This window comes from Magnolia sinica, chromosome 12 (assembly GCF_029962835.1).
Source record: "Magnolia sinica isolate HGM2019 chromosome 12, MsV1, whole genome shotgun sequence".
Lineage (NCBI taxonomy): Eukaryota > Viridiplantae > Streptophyta > Magnoliopsida > Magnoliales > Magnoliaceae > Magnolia > Magnolia sinica.
Window position 1 is genome coordinate 57056127 of NC_080584.1, and position 9540 is coordinate 57065666.

A 9540-nucleotide genomic window follows, 5' to 3' on the forward strand; every position below is an offset into this window, starting at 1 on the left:
TGGCAATGGGACGGACGTGGGTCCATCAAAATCAGAATTTAAATTGTCCCAAACCCGGGAACTTGGACTGTTGGTTGTTTTTTTTTTACAGGTGGGGCTCACACGATGACCCGATGGACCTTGTCTTTTAGATATAACATCTAACGTTGTTGGGATCACATGTGGAAGTGCACTGATCTTGCACGTGTGCCTTATTTTCACTTGTGAGGGAGTGCCCTACTCAAACGTTGGGCGTCATTATTACCGCTGCTTCCAGTGGGATGGTCCACTTGAGTCTTAGGTTCATATCATAAAATGATTTGAAAAATTGGATGAACGGCGTGGATAATTCCCATAAATCACGTAAGGCCCCACACAGCCCCTGCCTGGACCGATTTCTGTCCCGCCCTGGCAGGACGCAATCCGCTTCCGGGTTGAAGAGCTGGACCGTTAATCAGCGGCCACCGCCATAGACCGTCCATGGTCCTACTCTCGGGCTAGTTGGAGGGTGCTAACCGTGGTTTATCTTATAGGCCGGATCTTTTGGGATATGGTCCATGCATGCCGCTGATCAGATCAATGGTACAGATCTTATATACAGGAGGCACGTGTCCAGTCTGAACTCGTGTGAAATTAAACCTTGATATCTGCTGCAAAGAAACAGGGAAATTGCCCTCACCTTCACTTCACTTGAAATTGAGAAGGAATAGACCGGAGGGACTTTACGCCCATCTCCACCTATTGCTATTTGTTACGTCGGGGACCTTAGCTGCTGAATCTAAGCTTACGTTGTAATCATCAAAACCGTTTATATGATGGGCCTCGCCTTGGATGAGAGATGTCTAAAAAATTTCCCTCCGATTTGAATATTTCAATCCTCTAATTAATCTAACTCTTTTGTTTTAAACCTTTATGTATAGATTGAATTTTCCTTTTCAAAATGTCAATTTTATATCAAAATCGCAAATTTTTTAATATCATTTTTCTTCAAAAATTTTATTTTCCACGAATTTCTCCATTTTCTTTTTCAAAATGATTTTTTATTTTTTATTTTTTACTTCTCAAATTTATTTATTTTTTCCAAATTCTAAATTGTTTTCAAAGTCTAATTTTGTTATCAAAGTTTTCAATTTTGTTGTCAAAATACAAATTCTCTGTCAATTTCCAAAATCTTTTTTTTTCCTTGTCAAAGTTATCAATCTATACTTATCAATTTTGTTTTGAAGATTCCATTTTTTGTTTTTTTTCAAGTGCCAATTGTTTTTTCAAATGTCAATTTTTTTGACATTTCTCGCTCTCTTCTTGTTGATAACCCATGCCATCCACATGTTACTTCTTAGCATTGATTGAGTGTTCCTGTAAAAAAAATAAAAGGAGGTACCATGATAATTCACCTCAGCTAATGGCTGGGATCCTCAAATGACGTGTTTTCTTAGGGCATTATGAGTACATGATGCCATAAATATGATAAGAAACTCTGGCAATGCGTCACACTTAAAATACTATAAAAAAGACTGATACTCCAATAAATGTGTAGGATGATAAGAAAGCATTTATTTGCAAACTCGGCTCAAGCCAAAGTTAATTATTGAAATTATTGTCTCAGTATAAATGTATCATGAATAAAATATCATGCTTATTTCGCTATTTACTATTAAATTAGTGGACATATAGTGGACGGTTAAAAATGAAGAATATCCAATGGTCCTATTTCAATATACATGTATAAACAAATCATAACTTACCATTATTCAGACAATTTAATTATAGATATGTGATTTAGCATCAATGGGTTCCACAATTTGGTCAATTTAGTTTTAGGTGATATATGCCATTCAATGGTTTCTGTGTGTGTGTGTGTATCAAGCTCCATATGCTACTTAAGTAACATATGACTCCACCTATTTTAGAAGTAGATGTAGTTACAAATTTTCTTTCCCAACTTAAATGCAAAACACTTGACACTAATATAAGGAGGGAAATTACAATTTTGATAGCTTCTTTGTAAATGCTATTGAACAAAGGATATGAGAGATGTGAATGTGTCCTTTGAAAGAGGAATGGTATACGTAATATGAAAAATAAAAATAAAAATATGCTTAAGGATAAGCTAAAACATATTATAATGTCATTTAAGGTGATATTTGCACCTTATAGCTAGGCGGTAAAACCAAATTGTAAGAGGTTACAACAAATCTGCCTCAAGTATATAATAAGCATCCTCTCATGAACTGAGAAATGTGGGCATAGTTTGTAAAATTGAAAATTTGTATTTTTTTTTTTTGTATTTTGAACATATTTTTGTAGTGTGTACTCCCTGACTTATTTATGTTTTGTAATTTACACCTTGATTTCTTTTGTATTTATAATTTAGTAGATGACTTTTTTACAATTTCAGTAAGTTTTCAAAAAGAATAGAAAACTAAATAAAATAATAATAATAATAAATTGTAAAGAAGAATACAGGAGAGACAATTGTTGTGATGTTTCAATTGAAACAAAAATAGATTTTGATAAACTCTGAAAGGACACCTTCTCTTTCATGAAAAGACATATACTCATGATGCCTTTTCATTAGATGGCAACTCTCTACCATAATGTGAATTAAAGAGAGAGAGAGAGAGAGAGAGAGAGAGAGAGAGACTAGATTCATTGAGAGCCATCACTTGGAATTACCAAAACAATGTGAATGTTTCCCAAGTGGAGTACGGCATTTGATGATCTGGACCATTGATATAATAGATCCACCTTGATAAAGGTGGGTTGGTGCCACCCAGGAGTATATTGAATAGTACATAAGCGTACACCTAATGAGACAGGGTCGCTTAGTTGTTCAATAGCAATGAATTTTTTTTAATGGAAAAATCCTAACCCGGCCCTTCCATTTATGGCCGGCTATAATACAATTAGATTCCTAGCAATTAATAAAGAAATTGCCCATATCGAACTGAAAAAGATCAGATTGTTGGATGATCTTCTAAAATGTTTCAAACACATAATACATTTCAGATTTGCCTTGTTTTCCTCCTCCACCCAGGTAAGCAATGTAACGTGTTTGTGTGGTTCCATGAGCTGCCAGGAGCATGTTATTAACCAATTTCGGAAAGGGTCTAATGAGAGGTAGGCTAAATCGAATGGTTTGAGTCGGGACGGCAATCGGTGTAGTGTTTATTTAATACAATGCAACAAGTACTGTATATGATCCATTTAAATGATACACCTTACTAAATACATTTGCTTCAAAAATAAAAACAATGTAGATGCCCGCGTCCAGAATGTCTGGCCAGCATTATTGATATGTTGACTATACATCTACGAAAAAAGTGGACGGCTAAATAAATCTAGCAATGGCCCACATCCAACAAAAATCTTTCGCGGCAGACAAGATGAGAGGACCAAAGTTTCCCAAGAAAATGTGGTATGGCCCACCTTATCAAGAGCTTTGTTGTTTACGCATTTCGCACACTAGCCTTGTGACCCTAATGCCAGTGGGTGCTTCATCTCGCTTTATGGGGATATATTCCATTATTCAAATACCCCATAAACTGCTGTCTTTTCCAATAGAGAGGTGCCGGAGCACTTTGTCATTTCTTATTATTCTTATTACTATGGCATAAGGCTGAAAACAGTTGTGAGTAATGCAATGGTATCTATGTCACTTTCATTAGTCCATGTACTGTTCTTTTAGGTTGTTGCCTGGTGATAAATCTCATTCTTGGTAATTTTTCAACCACAATTTCTGGAGATATTTTCAAATTTTAAAGGTTTTCTTATGATATTGTGAATAATTTCTCACCAAAAATAAAACTAAAATATTTAATGTAAATTATTAATAAATGAAAAGTTTAACTATATATTTACATTAAAAAATTTATTAATGTTTCTGCTATTTTTTTAGCTAATATAATAATATTTACCATGATAAAAATGTGATATTTTAAAATTTGTGAAGATGTTGAAAATGTGAGGATATACCATCTAGCAAATTTCTCAAAATATTATCTATCCACTGGTGTGCATGTTACCATGCATTTTAAAATTTGTGGAAATGTCAACGGTCCATGTTCAATTCTAACTGTTTTCTATGCGTGCAGCCCACTTAAGTTCTGGATTTATGTCATTTTTAACCCATGTCCGAACATAATTTGGAAAAACATATGGACGGAATGGATTTCACGAACATCAGGATGGGACCCACCTAACTTCCAATCACAAGAAGTTCCAGCTAAAGGCTTTAGTAGGCAATCTATTAATACAAATGGGCGCCATATGGTGAGATTTGATTGGATGACAAGCTTGTGCCATCCACAAGGCCCATGTGATGACAAGTTTTTTGAAAAATCCACCTTGCCCATCCATTTCGCCTGCTCATGTTAGAGGGTGAGCTCAAAATGATGCAGATCCAAAACGCAAGCGGGCCACACGAAAGTAAAAAGTGAGAGAAATGTTTAATGTTAAAACCCTCTGAACGTCCATCATGTTGTTTACATACTTTCCAAACCGGTCATAAGTCATACCCACTGAGATTAACCGAAAACCTAACATTTAGCAGCCTAATTCAAAACATTTGTAGGCCCACAATTGTCCCATAAATGTTTCAACGGTGTACGTTTAATACTCATTGTTTCTTGTCACATGGTTCACTTGAGTTTCAAATTTACCTCATTTTTTGGGTCACTCTTTAACATGAGTGGAAAAAATAGATAGATGGGATGGATTTCTCAAAAACATCATCATAAGCCCGTGACTATTAGAACGGTAAGCATTCAATGCTGACTATTTTATGCCATATGGCTACTTTAATTTTGGGTCTGCCTCTTTTATTGGCCCACCCCCTTAAAATGATCTGACGAAAATGTTGGACAGGATAAATTTCTCAAAAAATCACAGTGAGCCGCATGATTTTTTCAATGGTCCTAAAATGAAGAGAGAGAGAGAGAAGGGGGGGGGGGAGTTTTAAGGGTGAGCATTCAATGCCCACCATTTCCTGTCGTGTTGCCCGCTTGAGCTTTGATCTGTCTAGCTTTGAAAGCGCCCCCCTAAAATGAACGTCCTAAAATGGTGGATGGGTTGGATTTCTCAAAGATATTATAGTAGACCCGAGTGTTTGAATGGTGAGCGTTGAATCAACACTATTTCCTAAAATAATCTAGCCAAGCTGATGGACATGGGGATACGATAGAAACATAGCAGTGATCCCACAATTGTTTTAGTGGTGGGTGTTTCATACCTGTTGTTTCGCCTGTAGCCCCACTAGATTTTTCGCTGTCGCATTCCTTGGGTAACACCTTAAAATGATCTACCAAAACTGGTGGACGGAGTCGATTTCTCATGAACGTCATGGTGGCCCCCCACAACTGTTTCACTGGTGAGCGTTCAATGCTCACTGTTCATGCCGGGTTGCCCATTAGATTTTTGGATCTAATTTATGTTTAGGCTCCTAGCATAAAAGTTTCTTGCAAGACAGATGTACGGTGTGGATTTTTCAGAAACATCGTGATGAGCCCAGAATGTTTCATGGGTGTTTAATCCCCGCCATTTCCTGCTTTTTGTGGCCCACTCGAGTTTTGCTTTTACTCGTTTATGGGCTCACGCCCTAAAATGACCAGGACAATATCTATATAAACCAAGAGATATGAGGTTAGTCACACAACACAAGACTCATTAATCATAGCATAGCTAAGATGGCTCTTAAGCTACTCTTTCACTAGCACCGTTGCAACCGGGTCTCGTGCTACTAAGACCTCCAAGTGGTGCCAAAGCCAGAAGAAATCTATGTTGCTGTGCGAGTACTCAAGTCACAGAGCTGATGACTGCCCGACGCTCAGCTAATTACCATCCAAGCATTTGGGATGACGATTTCATCCAGTCGTTAACTAGTGATTATAAGGTGAATAAGATACTTTAGAATGTTTATTAACATTTGATTTCATACATCTTACAGAGTTCACGTGTCTTATATGCAGGGCAATACATGCTTGGAACGAGTAGAGAAGCTAAAGGAAGACGTGAGGCGTACTTTGCAAGAAGCGGTTGGGCTGTTGGATCAGCTTGAGCTGGTTGATTGTATCCAACGTCTTGGAGTGGGTTATCATTTTGATAAGGAAATCAAGGAAATTCTAAAAATGATTTCGACAGAGCCCAACAATGCGGGTTTGATTGAAGGGGATCTCTATGCTACAGCTTTATGCTTTAGGCTGCTTAGGCAACATGAATATGAAGTCCCACAAGGTATATGTGGTCTCGTGTGATTTAGTTGTGAAACCATTGTCTTGAATCTTAGTAAATCCATATCTATCATGATAATAATTTCTTTTTAATTTTCAGGTGTTTTTAATAGGTTCATGGATGATTCAAGTAGTTTCAAGGAAAGCCTTTGCGATGATGTGAAAGGCATGTTGAGCTTGTATGAAGCTTCGTACCTTGCTTTAGAAGGCGAAACCACCTTGGATGAGGCACAGGCTTTCACGTGTAGACATCTCAAGGGTCTCAAAGGGAATATAGACACAAACCTTAAAAGCCTAGTAGAGCATGCATTGGAGCTTCCCTTGCATTGGAGGATGCTAAGATTAGAGGCTAGGTGGTACATTGACACATATGAGAGAATGGAGGATATGAATCCTCTTTTGCTTGAACTGGCTAAGCTGGATTTCAACGTGATGCAAACTGTATACCATGGAGAACTCAGGAAAATGTCTAGGTAATGGCTGGCAATATTAATTCTCGTAAATTAATACTAGTTTGACCAAAATTCCTCAAACTAGCATTTATTTACGAGCGTATGTTGTACAAAAAGTATGTACCAATGTGAATACGTGATGGATCATAGACTGACATTCTTCTTCTATTAAATTTTAGGTGGTGGAAGGATCTAGGGCTGGGATTGAAGTTGGGTTTTGCTAGAGACCGTCTGATGGAGTGCTTTGTATGGTCTATTGGAGTGAAGTTTGAGCCTCAGTTTGAACAATGCAGGAAAGATCTTACAAAATTGGGTCAATTGATAACGACTATTGATGATGTTTATGACGTCTATGGTTTGTTAGAGGAACTGAAACTATTTACGAAGGCAGTTGACAGGTAGGTAAAACTAAGGGAGCTTTCTCTGTTTTTATGTAAACATGTGCCGATGAAATCTAACCAGGCTTCAAATGTTTATTGTTGTTTATGAGGTGGGACACTAATGCCATGGAAGGGCTACCAGAATACATGAAGATTTGCTTTTTAGCCCTCTACAACACTCTGAATGAAATTGCTTACGACACGCTGAAGGGACAAGGCTTGGATGTCATTCCATACGAAAATCGGTATGGCAATTTTTTATATGGTTTTGTATAAATCACTAATATCTACTTGGGACTATAAATTTTCTAGTAATATAGAGAATTTTTGTTTAATGTAGTGGGCCGATTTATGTAAAGCATACTTGGTGGAAGCTAGATGGTACTATAGCGGATATACACCGACGCTTGATGAATATCTAAACAACGCATGGATTTCGGTATCAGGGCCAGTCATACTAGTTCATGCTTATGTGTCTATGAAACAAATGATAACAAAGGAGGCATTGGACTGCGTAGGGAGCTATGAAAACATCATGCAATGGTCATCAATGATTTTACGACTTAGTGATGATTTGGGAACTTCATCGGTATGGATGCTATACTTTCTCTAGAACTTTCTTTGCTTTTTTTTTTTTTTTAATAAAAAAAAAAAATTTACCCCATAATTCATTGACTCTGCTAGAGTTATGCTTCTTGATCATTTGGTAATATAATGTTTGATAAGAGGAAATAGCATTGTTTGTGGGACAGAGCAACGTAGATGGGCAGCCCACCTTTTGGCACATGAGTTTTTCATCTCGAAAACTTTGCAAAGTTCGTGGCTTAATGTCTGAGATGGTCCAAGCCATCGGATGAAAATGGTCAATAACAAAGAATCATTCACTTCCGTTAAGGGCATAGTATGACTGTTGCGATCATCCAATGGCAAATGTTTTTTTCAGGTTACTTGCATCCACCATGGCCCACCATATGAATGTCTCGGATCAACTAATATTGTTCCCTACACATTCCTCTACTTGAACATGCTCATGTCCTCTTCAGCCTTTCACGTCCTCACGGATATTTTTTCTTGATACAGGATGAGTTAGAGAGAGGAGATGTGCCAAAATCTATCCAGTGTTACATGCACGAAAATAGTGCTTCAGAGGTTGTTGCACGGGAACAGATAAGAGCTCGAATTAGTGACATATGGAAGAAGATGAACAAAGATGTTGCAATTTCTCCATTGCCTCAGCCATTCAAAGATGCTGCTGTAAATCTTGTACGGATGGCCCAATGTGTGTACCAATATGGGGATGGGTTTGGTGTTCCAGATCGTGAGAGCAAGGACCATATCCTGTCACTTGTGGTGGAACCTATTCCATTAATGGAGAGCTAATCCCTCTTAATTAATTCTTACTTGAGATTAGTCATTATGAGCGCATTTGTACACCACCCAATAAGTAACTTTTTACTTATATATGTGAAGTTTATAAGAAACTTTCTTAGTTTGGTAGCCACCATTGTAAGAGTGACTTGATAGAAGTTGTTTGTTCCAATAAATTTTTATATTTTGCTTTTCAACCTAACTTTTCTACTTTATATATATATATATATATATATATATATATATATATATATATATATGTGTGTGTGTGTGTGTGTGTGTGTGTGTGTGTGTGTGTGTGGGAAAAGGTTCTATTCCGTCGAGCTCTTGGGAACTTCCCATGAGGTCGAGCTATGTGGGCCCCACCATGATGCGTGTTGAACATCTACCCTATCAGTCAGATGCACCATTCCATGGTGAGCCTAGGGCTTAAAAACCAAGTCAATCCGTGACTTGTGTGGGCCACACCACATACAAAAGTTGAAAGGGGTTTCCCCCCATTAAAACATTCATAATCATTTGTTGGGCCCACCGAGATGTGGTTCACAAATCCAGCCCATCCATTATGTGTGTCCCACTTGGATGAGGGGTTACACCAAGTTTCAGATGCATCCAAATTTCAGGTGGGCCCCACCAAGTGCCTTTATATGTTTTAGGCATGTCTTCACATGATTTTAGATGGTATGGCCTACCTGAGTTCCGTATACAGCTGATTTTTGGGATATCCCACAACTTAAAGGGGACCCATCAAATGCACGGTGTTGATGTTCGACACGCATCATGGTGGGGCCCACACAGCTTGATCTCAGGGGAAGTTCCAATGAGCTCAACCGCATAGAACCTTTTCCATATATATATATATATATATATATACACAGAATGACTTTTTCTTTTTTCAATCTCTCATTATCATGTTCCGAACTTGGCGAATGGGCTCCATAAATTTCCGAACTCCAAATCCAGTTTCTAACAACGAAAAGTTTCATTATTATTTTTTGTCTCATCTAAGATATTTTGTTTAAGATATTAGTCCACTCAAATGCCAACAACCCCAATAACCCACATATACTAACATCCAAGATACATCATTTGTCAAAAATATTCCAATCCAAAATTTTAAAAATAAACATGTAA

The 9540-nt window shown here is 37.5% G+C and overlaps 1 pseudogene; it reads left to right on the top strand.

Moving 5' to 3' along the window:
- The first annotated feature begins 5319 nt into the window (after window positions 1-5319).
- LOC131220082 (alpha-terpineol synthase, chloroplastic-like) lies at window positions 5320-8551 on the top strand (annotated as a pseudogene).
- Window positions 8552-9540: the final 989 nt, after the last annotated feature.